This window comes from Temnothorax curvispinosus, unplaced genomic scaffold (genome assembly GCF_003070985.1).
Source record: "Temnothorax curvispinosus isolate PA1 unplaced genomic scaffold, ASM307098v1 QBEX01018442.1, whole genome shotgun sequence".
In the NCBI taxonomy this organism is placed as follows: Eukaryota; Metazoa; Arthropoda; class Insecta; order Hymenoptera; family Formicidae; genus Temnothorax; species Temnothorax curvispinosus.
This window is the reverse complement of record NW_020228222.1, coordinates 212,987-229,459: the sequence shown is the minus strand read 5'-3', so window position 1 is coordinate 229,459 and position 16,473 is coordinate 212,987. Positions and strand designations below refer to the sequence as shown.

Here is a 16,473-nt window from a genome sequence, read left to right as displayed (position 1 = left end):
TAAAACTACAAATAATTGCCGTAATTTATTTAAAATTATTCGAACGTGATGCAAAGATATCGATGCATAAATGTGTAAATGATGATATGTAGAACAGGTAGGTACTATATAATGTCTTTCGCAAATTATTCTAGTTAAGTCATTTTCTTTACATACCTACATTCTTTTCGCACTCTTGCATAATGTTACATCATAGTATATTGTCACTTAAAAGATGATTATCACGATCAAAGCTTGAGCTTCTTAATTATCTGCTTGTTACATTAAATAAATGTTATATAATTGATCAATTATCGATGTATGTCTTAAATGGCTAATTAATAAGAAAAGTTACGTAAATATAATCTTTTTAACGCTTTCTAAATCTTCTGTAAATTCTACTATGGTTATATTTCGACACACATTTATAAGTATAATTCAAAATGAAATATAAATAGATAATAATATTATAACGCGAGAACGGTGCACAATAAAATTAATAGCGAGAGTTTATTGTTTATTATAATATAGAGACATTTTATAATAAACATATCTATATTTAAAAAACAATTTAACGCGCAAAAATATTGATGATGAAATATATATCTCTTTATTTTACATAAAAGAGAAATCAAAATCTCGTGGTGACATACTAATAAAGGATTTTCAACATAGCAGATAATGTTACGTATATTTCATGTCTAATAATCGATCAATTTATTATCATAATCAAATTGAATGAAACATTCGAATGACTTGTCTCTTAACCCTAGAACATGCTGCGCAGCCTCATCTGCCGTTTAGTAGACGTATGGCTACACTCAATAGGTAGATGTACTAAATACATGTGTGATGTTCTAGGGTTAATTCACTCAGCTTACGAATTTTCGACATATGTCGCGTCGGCGGAAGCACCGAATTGTGACGCAGTACCAGAGCACATCATTGCCGTATATGAAATACATCACACTGGTATTTCATCTACTTGCTTATATCCACGTTATGTCCTCGATGGCTATTTGTTTCGAGTGCTCGCCAACGCTGTTTCGCGGACATTATTAAAATGGGCTATCGCATAATTTGCATGGCGACAATGGCGTAAGGCGGCGCCCTGAAAAAGGGGCCGCGCGTTAAACGGTAATAACGGCAATTCTTGATATGACAAAGGGAAAGGGAAAGTCGAGGGTGCTCCTCTCGGGTTCGAGGATACCCGGGTGAGATAGATAGCGAGAGAACTCTACGAAGAAGAAGAAAAGAAAGATGAGAGGCGCAGGAATGCAAGGGATAAAAAAAGCGAGGGAAGATATCATTATTTTTAACCATGCTTTTTGCCATCAGGGGGTATACAACGACCCCTGACATGTATTTTTGCTCTTTGAGCATGTACGAAATATTTCTTATCTTTGTACGCGAGACATGCGGAATTTATATATGTGGGATACATATATCTACATAATTGTCTTCTTAAAATGCTCATGATTATCAAAAGTACGTTAATTAAAAGTTAGAAACATTTAAATCTGACTTTGTCCGATAGTGAAAAAAAATTTATAATATTGATAGCGAGAAATGATTTGTAACATCGAAAAAATTAAACATCTAATACATGCAAGCTGTATAAATTTATTATTATTTAACAAGCTTAAGTAATATAAATATTCAATTACATTTATATATGTAAATGTAATACTTCTGCCATTTTTAAGAACAATTTGAGAATAAGTTTGAGGTCGGTGAAAGTACAAAGCCTTTCTATTTCACAATGGTAAGGAATCCGCCGCTCTTTTCAATGAAATATTTATATAGAGAGATTGTCCACGTTAGCGCATATATACAATACAAGAATGGCAACCTGACCCACTCGCATCTCAAGGGGAACAAACAGTACTCGTTGCATTCGTAGCAAATTGGATATTTCTTCGTAGATTTCAGGCGTGGTGACGAGAAACCGACTGTATCTGTGTACACCGATCCTCCGTAGGTTTTACTGCACAAACAGCCACGGTAATCGATACCACGAATTGCATGCTGTGGTAATTTTTTTTTTAGAGGGAAGTCGCGGGTTTAAATCGATCATGTGACGGCGGCAGGGAAATTGAATATATTACCGAGATCATCAGTGTGCAAATGAAATTGAATATATCGTTATAGTTATCAGTATGCAAATGAAAGACAAGATCGAAACCACTTATTATAGCTATTAATACAAATCGCTTATCTCGTAATAAATGATGTACGGTAACTCGACGTTCCGTAATCGCAGAAAATATTCATCGCGTATCATATTTAAAGATTCGTCGCGAATTAAAATGTATAACGCACTCAACTGGGCTCGGTAGATTGATATGAAGTTTTGTTTGAAGTCTTGTTGAAGTTTTGTTTCCGATTCGAATACGTGCGTCAGTATCAGTCGGACGTAGGAATAGAATGGCTCGGAGCTTTATATCGAAAATTGATGGCGCGAACGTGACTAACGACCAGTGACTCGATATTTTTCTCTTAACCTGCTTTCATTCCCTCCTTTTTTTTCCCTCTTTCGCGTTCGTCTCCTCCGCGAAACGTTTGTCTAGTGACTCGCCTAATTTTACCGCCATTTTCTTACACGAATGCGTAATGTGCCTGCTAAATGATTCGGAATGATTTCGAAAGGGCTAGCTCTAGTGACGCAATTCGTTACCCTCAATGATCGCCGACGTATCAGATTCCTCGGTGTACGTTGCGTGCTGCAACAAGTTACATTCATGAATCGGGCATATTTTACCGTGGCCGGTCGAGATCTGCGATGCGAGACAGCCGGACGCGAGCGGATCAGAGAGGAACGGTGCGTGGCTTGCATTTCGACCGGTTTGCATTTCCGGTATCCCGTTTCTAAAGCGACCCCCAAAAACTAATATTACTTTAGATCCCCGAAGGTAATGATTGAAATTCGAAATCGCGGTTTAACCGTTCTCCCGTAGATGAAAGTACGAATCTCCGCCAACCGTAGTCGATTCCGGGTTGTATTCCGCGAGATGGGAATACAATCCGGTAGTCGAGTACGGTGAGATAAATCTCCACATCTGACACTGAAAGTTATTTGGAGAGCAAATCTCTCCCAAACGATAATTAATTCTAAAAGCATTTACTGTCGAATTCTAAAAGCGATTACTAAAAAATATTTAAAAAATATCACGTCAGAGCTTGCTGGAGAATAATGATAAATTATGCATTATGTCGCGATTTTTTTTCTGTAAGCAAAAGATATCGAGTACAGAAGATACTTTTTTTTTCAGCGCCCATAATGCCACGTGCGAAAAAAAATCGATCGCCTCCTCGTCGCACAATGGGATCCATTTGACGCTGCATCGACGCTTTCCCGGCGACGCGAATCGCCGCCAGTCAGATAATCTATCAAGGGACCCGACTCCTCGCGCGGAAGTTTTCAGGGGCAAGCACCTGTGGAATACACCCATACCCAGAAATCCCGAGCGAGCCTCGTCGTCGGCACTTCGCGGCGAGATTCGAGTTCGCACGGGAACGTGGGTGGCCGCGTCGTCGTCGCCGGGGACAGAAGCATGGAGGGAACGCCGTGACCGAGGTACACGGGTACGTTTGATTGGACGAGAATGCTTTGGCGGTGAATCGACGACGGGGTGGGAACCAACCGTCCCGGGGGTGGGGGACGTGCGATGGGGTGTAAGGGGGTGCGAGAGTCGCAAAGTCGCGCGGGCTTATATAAACGCGCGGCGGACGGTTCGCCTTCGCAGAGCCGTATCAACCGTCGCTGGACGACGCACCACCATCTCCGCAGATATTCGGCAGGCCCGCTTTTGTCAGCTACCCGACCACCATCAGCGTCAAGGTACGTGCTCATTTCTAACTGTATCAACTTTTCCCTTATTCGCATGATTATCTTCTCGGCGTTTCAAGAAACGTCCCGCAAGTGTTATCAGCAGTTTTTGTCGTGTACTTTGGAGAAAGAGTAAAGTTTTCCGTAGCGGAAATATTGAAGTGTCAATAATTTCGATATTATAAACCAAAAGTTAAGTAGCTTCTGAATTCATATCTTTCTTTTTAAAGGTATAGAAATATAAAATACGAAATAATAAATAAGTGAATGATAGAATCATCCCCTTTTTAATTTCAAGTTTGTTTTATGATTGTGCAAAGATTTAGATAGAGAAAGAGAGTTCCTGAAATAGTTAAAGATACAAAGTTCTGCTGCAACAACGCGGTGTTAGCAACAGCAATCCTTCAAATCGCATGATAAGTTGCACGCATAATCCCGCATAGAAATATAAAATACGAAATAATAAATAAGTGAATGATAGAATCATCCCCTTTTTAATTTCAAGTTTGTTTTATGATTGTGCAAAGATTTAGATAAAGAAAGAGAGTTCCTGAATTAGTTAAAGATACAAAGTTCTGCTGCAACAACGCGGTGTTAGCAACAGCAATCCTTCAAATCGCATGATAAGTTGCACGCATAATCCCGCATACCCTTACAGTTGGAGAAATAACTCCGCGCTCGTTATATTATCCAATAATAAATTTTAGCGCGCTATGTCTCCCAGTAGTAAGACCCTGTATTTTCACAGACAGTATAGTAAGACCCTACGTTACGTCGTACAGCAGTAACTTCCCGCACAGTTTGTCAACCGTAGAAGTTATTGAGGATATTTGGAGAGTCTCTGTTCGTTCTGTATATATAAATAGGATAATTCGCGACTATATTACTTTGGAAGTTGAAACTAAGTCAACTTTATTTGATATTACGTGGAGAAAAAATTAACACAAAAATTTCTTAAGAAATTCAGGCCTTACATAAAGTTTTATTGAAATGAAGGGGAATATTTTATAAAAACACACAGAATAATTAAATTGTCATGTAGATTGTTTCAAATACCGATTGATACGTATTAAGAAAATTAAGAAAATATATCAATTAAATATTAAACAAGATCTTGTGCATTGTCTTTCTGTTAATCTATGAAGGAATATTACGTATTTACATTTTTTTTATTAGTGATATAGCTTCTTCGAAAAATCTCTTCTCGTGGATAAAAAAATATATTTCGCGGAAGTAGAAAAAAAAGAATCCATCGATTACTGCTCTTATCCGTGAGATTACCGGATAATACGCAGGTGACAAAATGAAAGCCAAGATAAAAACTTCGCTAAGAAGTGATTTAGGTTAAACAAATACCGTAAAAATGGTTTTTACGAAACTCCACAAAGTCGGCCTCATAAATCCGCCGAAATTACATTTGTTTAAAAGCTCTCGGGCTCCTCGAACAGGTGAAACGATCGAGACAGTGCGAAAAGAGAAGGCCTCATTCTAATCAAATACTAAATATCCTGTCGAATCCATCGATCAAGAGCTTTTAGGGACTGTGATATAATTAAATAATAAAAACTCGTTGTTTGCTCTTGAAAATTAAAAGGATTTTCTCCCCTTCGGGGAAATATAAAATTTCATCGTTGAGAAATTTTATTGTCTCTTGATGCGAAATACGATAAAATTTATAATGACTTTTTAAGTCATTATTACATCTTTATCAAGACCTTCCTCGAAATTTTTCAAAGAAAGAAGCGATTTTAAATTCATGGAGAAAATTCTTGTTACAAAATTGATACAGGATATATTAAAGCACCTTTGCATTAACGAATAAAATTTTACCTGGATGGATATCGCTGCGCGTTTTTGCGGCAAAATATCCATCGTTACCATGCCCATAATGTTCATTCCACATCCGTGTATAGCGAAGCGCGATCGCGGTCGAGAGGGCACGTAACACGCGTAGCAACAAAAGGATCAATTGTTGACAGATAAAGCACCTAATGAGACACCTGCACCGCAATAACCAATCGTGATTCCGCAACGCTATTGCCAGTAGACAAAAAAATCGACGTGTATTTCGAAACACAAAACGCAAAACCGCAGCGAGCGCATTATGATAATTTGCAATCGATTAATATCTAATTACAGCCCCCGGACATTATCGCGAAGCGCGAAATTACATGCGTAGCAGGGTTGCTCCGCGATGCGTATCCTCGTAATTTCCTCTTCAATTGGCACGATCGATTAATAAGACCGACTAATCAGTTTGGACTGTATAATTACATTATTAGTTTAAAAACGTCGCTGAAAAGCTTCTTAACAAGTAATTTACCGACGAATAATTTAGAAAATTACTCAAAATAATTTGGAAATTTAATTTTATAAATGTAAAACAAATTCGCGACCCGAGAACGCATATTTCCGTATAAGTAGTAAAAGCCTGTTGGCATGCACCTTTAGGTATACGGCTTCATCTGAAACTTTACTGAAACTTTTTACGACTTTGCGATATACCACAAAAAGCATTAATGTTTCGCCAATCAGGAAGTCATTTCATCAGTGTAATGAAAGAAAGGACAAAAAATTGTGACATTTTGCTTTCTGAAAGTTTGGCATTTGAGACAAATTAATTAACTATAATAATAACGCATTTCATACTACTCGCATTTCTGTAACCTTTATTTGTCACGGAGAAAATCTAAATTTTATGAGATTTTCTATACAGGAATATATACCTAAAAAATTTATGAATAGTTGTTTTTAGATCTGGATATTAATTATGAACGAGAGGAAAATCTTTCTACGTTATCTTTAAATTAGCTTCTATGTTATCTTTAAATTAACAAGATACGGTTATGTTAATTTATAATAATTATTTGTAAAATCAAAGTTGTTTTTTGTCTCATTTCTTATAATTTCCCACGTAAATCGAAATGCGAATGATATGGCCGTTGACTAAATTCTAAAATAACAAAAGCAATAAAATAGTCAGAAACGTGTTGAGCCTCCCATCGGGGAGACGAAATTTAAAAAGCCAAATTTTGCTGCGGTAGTCGTTATAATCGATGGTCAAATATTTGCGCACAATGGTTCGCGCGCGGCGATGTGAGTAAATATTTTACGATTGACTTTAGATAGAGACGTATTCGCCGTATTTACGAAACGATTAACGACGATGGTCAGCGGCGCACTCGGAGTGTTACGGCGCCACGCCGCGCCGGCAGGAAATTGTTGGGCGAAAGGATTGGCTCCAGGATTAGCGATAAAAAAGCAATGTTGTCTGAGCGCGCTTTTGCTGGCATTTAACTAAGCCAGAAATAAAAAGGTTAGACGCAATTAATTACTTTCTACAAATAAAATTAGGATTTTTACGATTCACAGGAAATATTCTTTCTCACGACCCTAATAACTTGCAATTTTAATAATAACGTTGTTTTAAAGCGAGAGAGGAGGGAGAGAGAGAGAGAGGTTTGAGATAAAACGAAATTATACGACGTTTCTCTCGTTTTATTTAAAAATTATTACTCGAGCTTATTAAAAGTACAAACCATTAAATATTTTAATTGTGAATAACAGTAACAACGAGGAAATAAAATTAACAACCCAAAATAGAAATGATAAATGAAACTTTAATCTTTAATATTGTTAAATTTGCTTACGATCGGTAAATTATACAATGATGCAGATAATTACACTAGTCCCTATTCCTAGGAATAGGAACTAGTGTAATTAACTTAGGTTTAACCTAGGTTTAAATGAGATGATGCTCTTTTGGAATAACGGCATTTGTATAAACCCGATGGGAAGCAAATTGCGCTCTGCGCACAAAACGCTCGGCGGGACGTGGCGAGTAATGTCATTTTGCGATGATACGTCTGCGAGTTTCGTATGAATGGACTCTTGATGGTAGCGAGTTCTACCTGTACACCGGAACACATTTTAACTTTCACGCTCAACGATATGAAAGCCGCGAGAGGGTATATCTCGTCTACGAACCTGATATACATCTCTCGCTGTGGTAAACTGTTTAAAGTATTAACGCTCGGTGTCCGTGCATATACGCAGGTAGAGGATGTATATTTTATATTCGTTCCAGAATTTACGCAATTTTAAACGCGCTCATGCGAATAGAATAAGTGTCGTGGAGTGTATTATCGCGTTGATTTTCAAAATACGTTAATTTAATTTTCCGCGTCGCGCTTTTCCGCATTACGAGATGTACTTTACACGAGAAACTTTGGGAAAATATTATCAACGAATTGTATAGAATCGATAAAAAGCTCACGGCGATATCTGTTTTGGATATGATTTTGATTACAATTATTTTTTCTGTATAATATAGCTGAATACATTTTTATTTGATTTTAGAGGATAAAGAAAACTATAATGAATTTGTTAATAAAATAGAATGCAACAAAAGGCAATAATCAATTATTGGATGAATCAACCGTAAATGAAAACGTAAAATGAAATGGCATCAGAGATGCATAAACTTATTAAGTAATAATGATAACAGTAATTTTTAAAAATGTCGATATTATTTTTAAGTTCACTTTATTTTTATATCCAATAATAATTAAACTTTCAGAAGAGTGACGCAATTTTTAGTCTTTTCCGCGTGATTTTATTCCGATTTACATTTAACCGACCTCTTTAATCATTTTTGCAGTCAAATACAGGCAAACTGACTTTCCGCCGCAACGAAAATTCTCACGGGAACTAAGCGTTTGGAGCGCGAGCCACTTGGGGCGGAGTATCATTGATTTATAGGTAAACTCGGTCGCTTTTTTTATTGCAGCGAGATCGTAGAAATTCCAGCGGGCTGAAAAGTAGTAGCTTTTAATATTAGCGCGAGCGGGTACGAGCACCGGGTAAGAACGTACGATACATAACCGATCTAACGGCGGCGACGTTTCTCCCGCAATCGTCGTGCTTGGTCGTTTATCAGGGTTACCCAGGGTGCACTTTTCCTTTGTTTATGGATTTTTTACTCTAAACGTAATTTTTCTTCTAAATTGTATGTATTAAATATACCCGCGATATTTTCATATCTCTGTAACTAATTTTCGAGTTAAAATCTGAAAATTTTTCATTGCAGTTAATGAAAAAATTTATATTCCGTGACCATCTCTTCTTAGAAAGTAAAATGAGATTATCCCCATAAAATGAATATTCCGTGTAACATGACGTAATCCCGTGAAGCATCGAAATGTGTGACGAGAGTTTTTGGGAACAAGGCGAACATAAGAATTGAAATTGCCAAAATGCCGCTCTCCTAAGAAAAACATCATCGAGATATTGTTTCCATAAAGTAAACACGGAGGCCAGTTTGTCTTCTTGATCGAAAAGATACGGCAGCCTCTTAATAATAGAGGTCGGAGCAGTGAAAGCCGAGGCTTACGCGTATCGTGAAAAATGGCGGTACAGGCGCATCTAGTTTATTTCTATACGGATAACTATACTCGAGAAATTCATTGATTTTAACATTACTCTATTTTATTTCTATAAAAAAAAACAACTGACCATATGTCGATGCACATAGAAATTGCAATTAAATATAGAGAAACGAATTAATTGCTTTGATAAAATTGTTAATATTTCTTGTTTGCAAAACACAATGACACGAAAGTATCGTTAATAAATAGGTAATATGAACGAGTTATTCTATTATTGCAAAGCAGAAATATGATAGATAAGTATTTAATTTTTGACACATTTCATAATTAATACACAAACACGTGACATCGAAAAGTGGGATCGTTTTTTTTTTTAAGTAAAAATCACTCTTCAAATATGATAAACAACTTTAGATAGAGTCTTGTTTATTGGTGTTAATAAAATAATATGCAACTGGCGGTAATGATTACGGAAGTGTTTGAAATTGCGTGTTATCGTAGTTACGCCGCGGAAAGGAAATTGGATAATTAAGTACGATTGAATATGCGGAAAGCATGTTCGTAACACTATCAACCGTTTCACAAACTGTGGGTTTATAATTCTAGATTAATTAATTAAAAGCTAAAACGCGATGTTATGAACGTGGAAAATATCTCCTAAGCTACACGACTAAGCTACACGATGCAGCAATATTTTAGACAAAAATGGCGAAGCGAATAAGTGAGTTTTATTACATTCCTGTGTGTGAGAAGATTTCAATAGGATTTTTCATACAAGGACTGTGCACCATCTCATGTATAATGTATTAAAAACGTGATAGGGATATAGTTGCTTGCAAAATAAGTTATATACAATTACTGCTTAATTTTTGAGAAGCTGCTCTTTACTTAACATAAGGTAGAAATAAAATAATAATGATAAAGTGATAAGGTAGAAATAAAATAAAATTATATTTATGATAAATGTAAACATAAAAAATAAGATTTCGAAAACAATTTGTTCCGGTATAAAATGTATTCGTTTCCTGTATACAGTTACATGACGAAAGTGCACTTTGTACATTTATTTATTTTCAAATCTGTACTGATCCTAAAATAAATCCTATATTTACTTAAAAAGTCGTTAGTACATCTAACAGATGCGCCAACAGGTCCGGTGGGACCGATCCAACGGGCGGGTCCAAGAGCTCGCAATTTTGTTATAAAACCCGTAAAATTGTGTACCTATCACGGTATACGCGCACCATACTCGGCTTTAGGTGCACAACAGATGTGCGCGCAGTATGTGTATTCAGTATGCCAAATCCCTTGGGCGCTTAAAGTTAGATCACCACAAGATTACAGCGAGAATGGTAATTTTCTCATGCAAGCTTTAGCTTTATTATGACGTAATAGCGTTATCACTTTGGTCATTATGCAGCAAATTTATCTTATGCGTAGATAGGAATAATTTAAGGCTTGTATTTAATTAATTACTTATTATAAAAGAATAAATATTCGGCATCTTGTTAACATTTCGATAATTCATCGATTCGATCATAATTGAAAATATATGATTTTTTTTTTATATAGTTCAGTCATCACCAATGGTAATTTTAGCCTTGAGCATTGAGGCGGCATAATTCTTACGTCGATCTCTTAAAAGTCGTCGTCATCATAAAACGAGGATTGTTTAATCAGCTGCAGAAGCTTTCTTGGATTAACTTTTATGATGAATTAATTTAATTTGCGCACGATGGATGTTCTCTGCAGTGAATTTCGATCAAGTGCCATGTACAAACGACGACTAATATATATAAATGTCAAGAGAACGATACATCATTCCGAGAGGATACACGCGATGAGAGTTCTATTAAGCCATGCGCCCGCATCTCGTTAATTCCTTCCCTCTGTTGATATCTGTCGTGGAGTTATTTTATGTCTAATTAGAAAGTGATTAAAACAAATCCTACAGAGTATTTTAAGATAAAACGTAATATTCAAAAGAGGCCATTTAAAAGAGAAGCCAGTAATCCATCTTTTTTAGCTTAACGAGTTTAAAATAACGTTTTACTGTTGCGCTTTAAATAAAATGTCGAAAAATGTCTGGAAAGTTTCGTCTTCGCTTTTATATGATTCGCTTTTTTATTGAGTTCGTACGTGCGGTAAAATTTTATAGCGAATCCGTATCATATCGGACATGTTCATCGTTCGTGCCGTGCGAGATTCTCAAAGCGACCGAAACTGCGAATAGACAACCACGATAACAATGACAGCAATGACGAGCGACGAGCAAAAAAGGACTTTCCCGAAACAAAGGCGCTTCACCCGCGACACTAGCAAAGCGAAGGGTTGTCGAAATTCCAGTACGTTGTGGAATTTCGCCCCCGCATGTGTGCGCAAAATGCATTACGGTCCCATGTTAGCAAGTACGTTCGACATCTTTTTTTAATTCCATAATCCTTCGAAGAATTTTTGTCGCCATGCATTCTCTCTCTCTCTCTCTTTTTCTTTTCCTCCCTTTCTTGAAATATTTAATGTATAAAATAGTATATTATACTCTTCAAAAATCCTTAATCCCTCTTTTTAAAATAGCGGAGTAACTTATTTTAGTCAAGTGTTCTCTCTATATATATACCTCGCACATTTTAACTTTTTCTCAAAATAATATCCTTTCAAACGCAAATGCAAATATCGTATAAAAGATCGAAAATAACGGGACATGCACCGAAAAGGTCAAAAAGAGATCTCCGAGCTAGCTACGTAAATTTTTTAAAATAATATTTGCGATTCTTGAGAAGAAAAACAGTACTTGGTTGTCGGACGTGCACTGGATCGTCAAACGTTTCCTAAGTTTGCCTCCCTAAGTGGAGCACGAAGTCAAGCATTCTTAAGATTCATGTACCGTCGCGTAAATCGTATATCGAACAGAAAGTTACTTCCGCGTGGATATCGTAACGATGAGAAGTCAAATGTCAATATTTCGAATTACGAAGTTTAGTAATGTCTTCTTATTGACAGATAAGATACGTCAAAATTCAAAGTTCAAGGCAACATGTATTGTCGTTAACATGGCCATCGATGAATTGTACTTTGTAACAATCTCACTGAATATAATCAGTATTGTGAATCTTAAGGACAAACGAACGAAAGGGATAAATATAGTACAGCTCTTAATTACAACTGCAATGTTATTCAATTATTTTATTCAGTTTTCCATTAAAGTCCGACAAACTTTCGAGAAGAGTTAAAACATTGAATGTTCTAAGCGCAGATTAGGATTAAATAATTTGCACACGACCAACTTTACGAAAAAGATGTTATTCCTATCCATTTTATTTAAAGAATCTTAAAAAATTAACGAAATTTTAATATTATGTTATATCATTTATCTGTGACATGAATCATTTATAATGATTGATTTTAATTTCAACTGTAACATAAATTGCTTCATAACTTTTAATTCTGACAGGCTAGAAACGGGTCTAATATTGCGCGGTTTTAGATATTAAAAATGTGCGGTTATTAATTCGAACGGACGATATAATAGTAATGGAAACGGTGATTCATGTCTGAGTGCGGGACATATCTTTAGATAAAGAAACTTTTTGCGAAATCATGAACCTTTTTGTCGGGATGACTTGGAAAATTCTTATATCATACAGAAAAAGAGTAAGAGTGATGAAAATGACGCGTCTATGTCGGTCTAGATAAAATAACTCCCCCACGTCAATATTTTATTAATTCAGACGGTGATGGTTTTTGGAGAAGCTGATCTATTATTTACGAAAATTGCTACAGCTGTACCGACTCTCCTATTCAGCTCCTAGCTAGCCAGACACATATAAAATCATATACACATATCACGTTGGCGGACCGTCAGATTATTATTATTAAAGCGTTAGGGCTAGGGCCACTCGGCAATAAATTCTCGTTATCACATTAGCGCGTCCGAAACGCAACTGCGTACAACATGCCGAACATCACAGAGCGTCGAGTAAGTCCACAGAATTCTAATTCGCGGTCTCGGGCCGTCAATCTCAAAGAGCAAGAAATAACGTGTGTTCGTGTGTACCAAGACTCTCAAACTTAAACGCATGTTACGAGGTATGAATTTTTTAACGGTTCACGTTACTCGTAAATCCGACGTATCCTCTAAATTCCACATATTAGCGTCGAGGAGAAAAAAGACAATATAAATATATGCCAGAGTCAAGACCTCATTAACGAAGATAATCCCATAAAATCGAGATAAGCTATAAAGGCTGGAATGAGACATCAAGATGTTACAAAAAGCTTCTCTCGGCTTTTTCCAGCCGCACAAGATGACGTCTCCGATCAAACAGATATTCTCATAAGGGCATCCAACGCATTGCCCGTTCGCGTAGTCGTGTATTGACCGCCTAGCCGCTCGTAAAACCGCGCTAAACTCGTTATTGGAGGAGCCTGAAGAAAGGCAAGGTCCACATCTCATCCGGTCTCATCCGTCCATTCTTATAATCTGCGAATACTTGCGCCGAGAATTTAATTTTCCCGGTGTGACGTACGCGAATGAACGAATGACGTGCCACACGATGCATCATCTATCGTGCGGTAACGCGCAGATTTGTATAGAGGGTCTATTGTAAGAGTTTCTTCAATTCCAATGATTCAATAACCAAATCTCTCTCTCTCTCTCTCTAACGTCAATTTTAAGAAAATTTATATATTGAAAAGAAATGTCTGACTTTTTTGAAAAATTAACTTTATCATCGTACAACGAAAGCCAAGGATGTGTGATAAGACACCGTACATGTTCATTCATCGCTGTTTCGCGAGAACGGTTATGCTAATGAGGTTCGTTGTCCAGCTACTGTTACTGGACTCCCACATCCACGAGAGAAATGCCAATATGGCTGCACAATCAATAATAACAACGCGCAGGCATTTAATTTGATTACAATTTTATTAGGTCGTTAATTCGTATATATTTGTTGAATTGGTTTGAATCTTTAAAATACAACGGTCGTTCGTTTTGCGCCAATGATTATATCGCAGCACGATAGAAAGGTTAAATGCGTGCTTAATATGCATTGTATACATATATAGAGCAATATTATTCACTTATTAATACAGTCACGAGCCATCAACGATTGGTTCATTAAGTCGCGTTTATTTATATTACTACGTCGTAATTATTTTTATGGCATAAGGTTATTAATACAAATTGAAGTATTAATACGAAATATGACTACGAAATATTAATACGATTGGAATAAGGTATAATGCACCAGTATTACTGTAGGTTTGCGTTTTACTCTATCGGAAAGTATATGACCACCCTGAATCGATTTGTCGATCGAGCTCGTCACCGGCAGAGCCATATTTACTCGCTCGAAACCTATCTGTATGTTCCTCTTACACCGGGAATTATCGTGTTTGTTTGTAGTGATGTTAAACAGAATTCCTCAACACTAGGCTCTATTTTTCTGGTCTGACAATTCATCACGAGTGTATACATAAAGAATATTGGAGTAACAAAATAATTTCATAACTTTTTAGCGTGTAAAAGTGAAATATGAAAGTTCTACAGGATCACGTTGTTTTACGTGTGTAAACAAGAAGAAAAAAGGATAATCCCTGAGATATTCTATTTAAGAGTAAATAATGTCGAGGAACGCGCTCCAAAATTTAATTCTTCAACGCCAACTTAGAGTCTTTCATAATCAGATCGAATTTTTATTAATTGGTGGTCGTTGGTAGTCCAGTTAATTCGAGACGTTGAAGTTGTCCGGTTAATTTTACAGTATATAGGTGTATATTTCTTTCTCTCTCGCAGAATTTTGCCAGAACTGCAAATTGGTCAGACTCTGATTAGAGGGACTCTACACGAGCTGATCAAACAGCGCAATCTGCGCCGTATTGGCTCGCGATAATGTTCTTGCTCAATTCTTGCAAGATTAACCGTGCCCGTCGGTGACGACGGGTTTTCATTATTGTGCGTCATTCTATTGTCTCGCAAATCGCGTCTGTTTTATTTTTGCATTCCAATATGCGAGTACAGGGTAAATGCACGCGTGCACGATACACCGTCGCGATAACTGCAGAGCGCATTAAATGCATCTACAATGTCGGCGAAGTTGCGACAACGGACAATGTATTGTAGAATCGGCCTCACCGGTTGCATTAGTTGCCACTTTATCGCGTGTATGGAAACATTTCATGAAAAAGACGTAACTGACACGTACGTCGGCGAAAGTTTCCGTCTCGAAATTCCTAACGCCGTGACTTTTCCCATAGTTTTAGCCTTAAGTCAAACAGAACTGTTGAAGCGAAATTAAGTGAATAGTATGAAAGAAATGTCATAGATTTCGCAAATTCATATTTGATATGATAAACAATTGAAAATTTTATCTTTTCTTTCCTTAAAAGTATATTCTATAATACCGATGATAAATTGTATAAAGTAAATAGAAATAATTTGCATATAATTCTGAAAAATGTAAAAATACGTTCAACTTGCAGATATAGGATAATTAAACGACAAAAGACAGAGATGTGTGTATTACAAAAGACTATTCTATTTATAAACCTAATCATACGAGATGAAGTTCCGAAATAGCTATACGCGTTAACTTTCACGTGCTCAACCGAAACTGCCCGATATCGCCCAAAATTCCGTAAATATCGCTCGAAATAGCGTTTGTGATAAGCGATCGTTCATTCGGATTTAATCATGCGTGGCTTTTATCATCATCCGGGGGCGGATTTTGTCATCCGCCACGATATCACGCATATTATACGAGTAATAAAGAAGGAATCGTTAACTATCGATGTTGACGACATCGCTCGGGAACTAAAACGATCGCTGCCGCGATCGAATCGATTTAGGAAGTGGATAGAATAATACTGCAATGTTATTGCCGAGAGCGAAGTGTAGAACTCGTTCGTTCGATCGCGGCATATATTTCATTACAGAGAAATGAGCATTTAATAACGAAATGGACGCGAAAAAACGAACTAGAAGGTGAGAAGACTGAATCGTGTTACAATTGTGCAGTCGGTCGCGTATCGCGGAATCAAAATTGACTCTTTTTCTTCTGTTATCGCCTCGTTACTTCAGAAATAATGTTTTTCTTGTCTTCTGTATCCTATCGTAATGAGACCGCCGATGTTTTTAATTTTGACATAAACGCAACAATACCAAACAATATTGATACGAATAAAAAAATCAATAAGAAATACAAAAAAAAATGACAAGACTAAATTTTAGCTAAGAAATATCGATAATATTTTTTTCAAATTGGTATAGAAACACAT

General features: G+C 36.6%; 1 protein-coding gene across 1 annotated transcript in view; it reads left to right on the top strand.

Moving 5' to 3' along the window:
* The first annotated feature begins 3,708 nt into the window (after positions 1-3,708).
* LOC112468397 (diuretic hormone class 2) overlaps positions 3,709-16,473 on the top strand; it is a 20,717-nt gene continuing 7,952 nt past the window's right edge. Inside the window, exon 1 of the mRNA XM_025037539.1 lies at positions 3,709-3,820. The gene's annotated coding sequence lies outside the window, so the exon portion shown is untranslated. The remainder of the gene's footprint in view (positions 3,821-16,473) is intronic.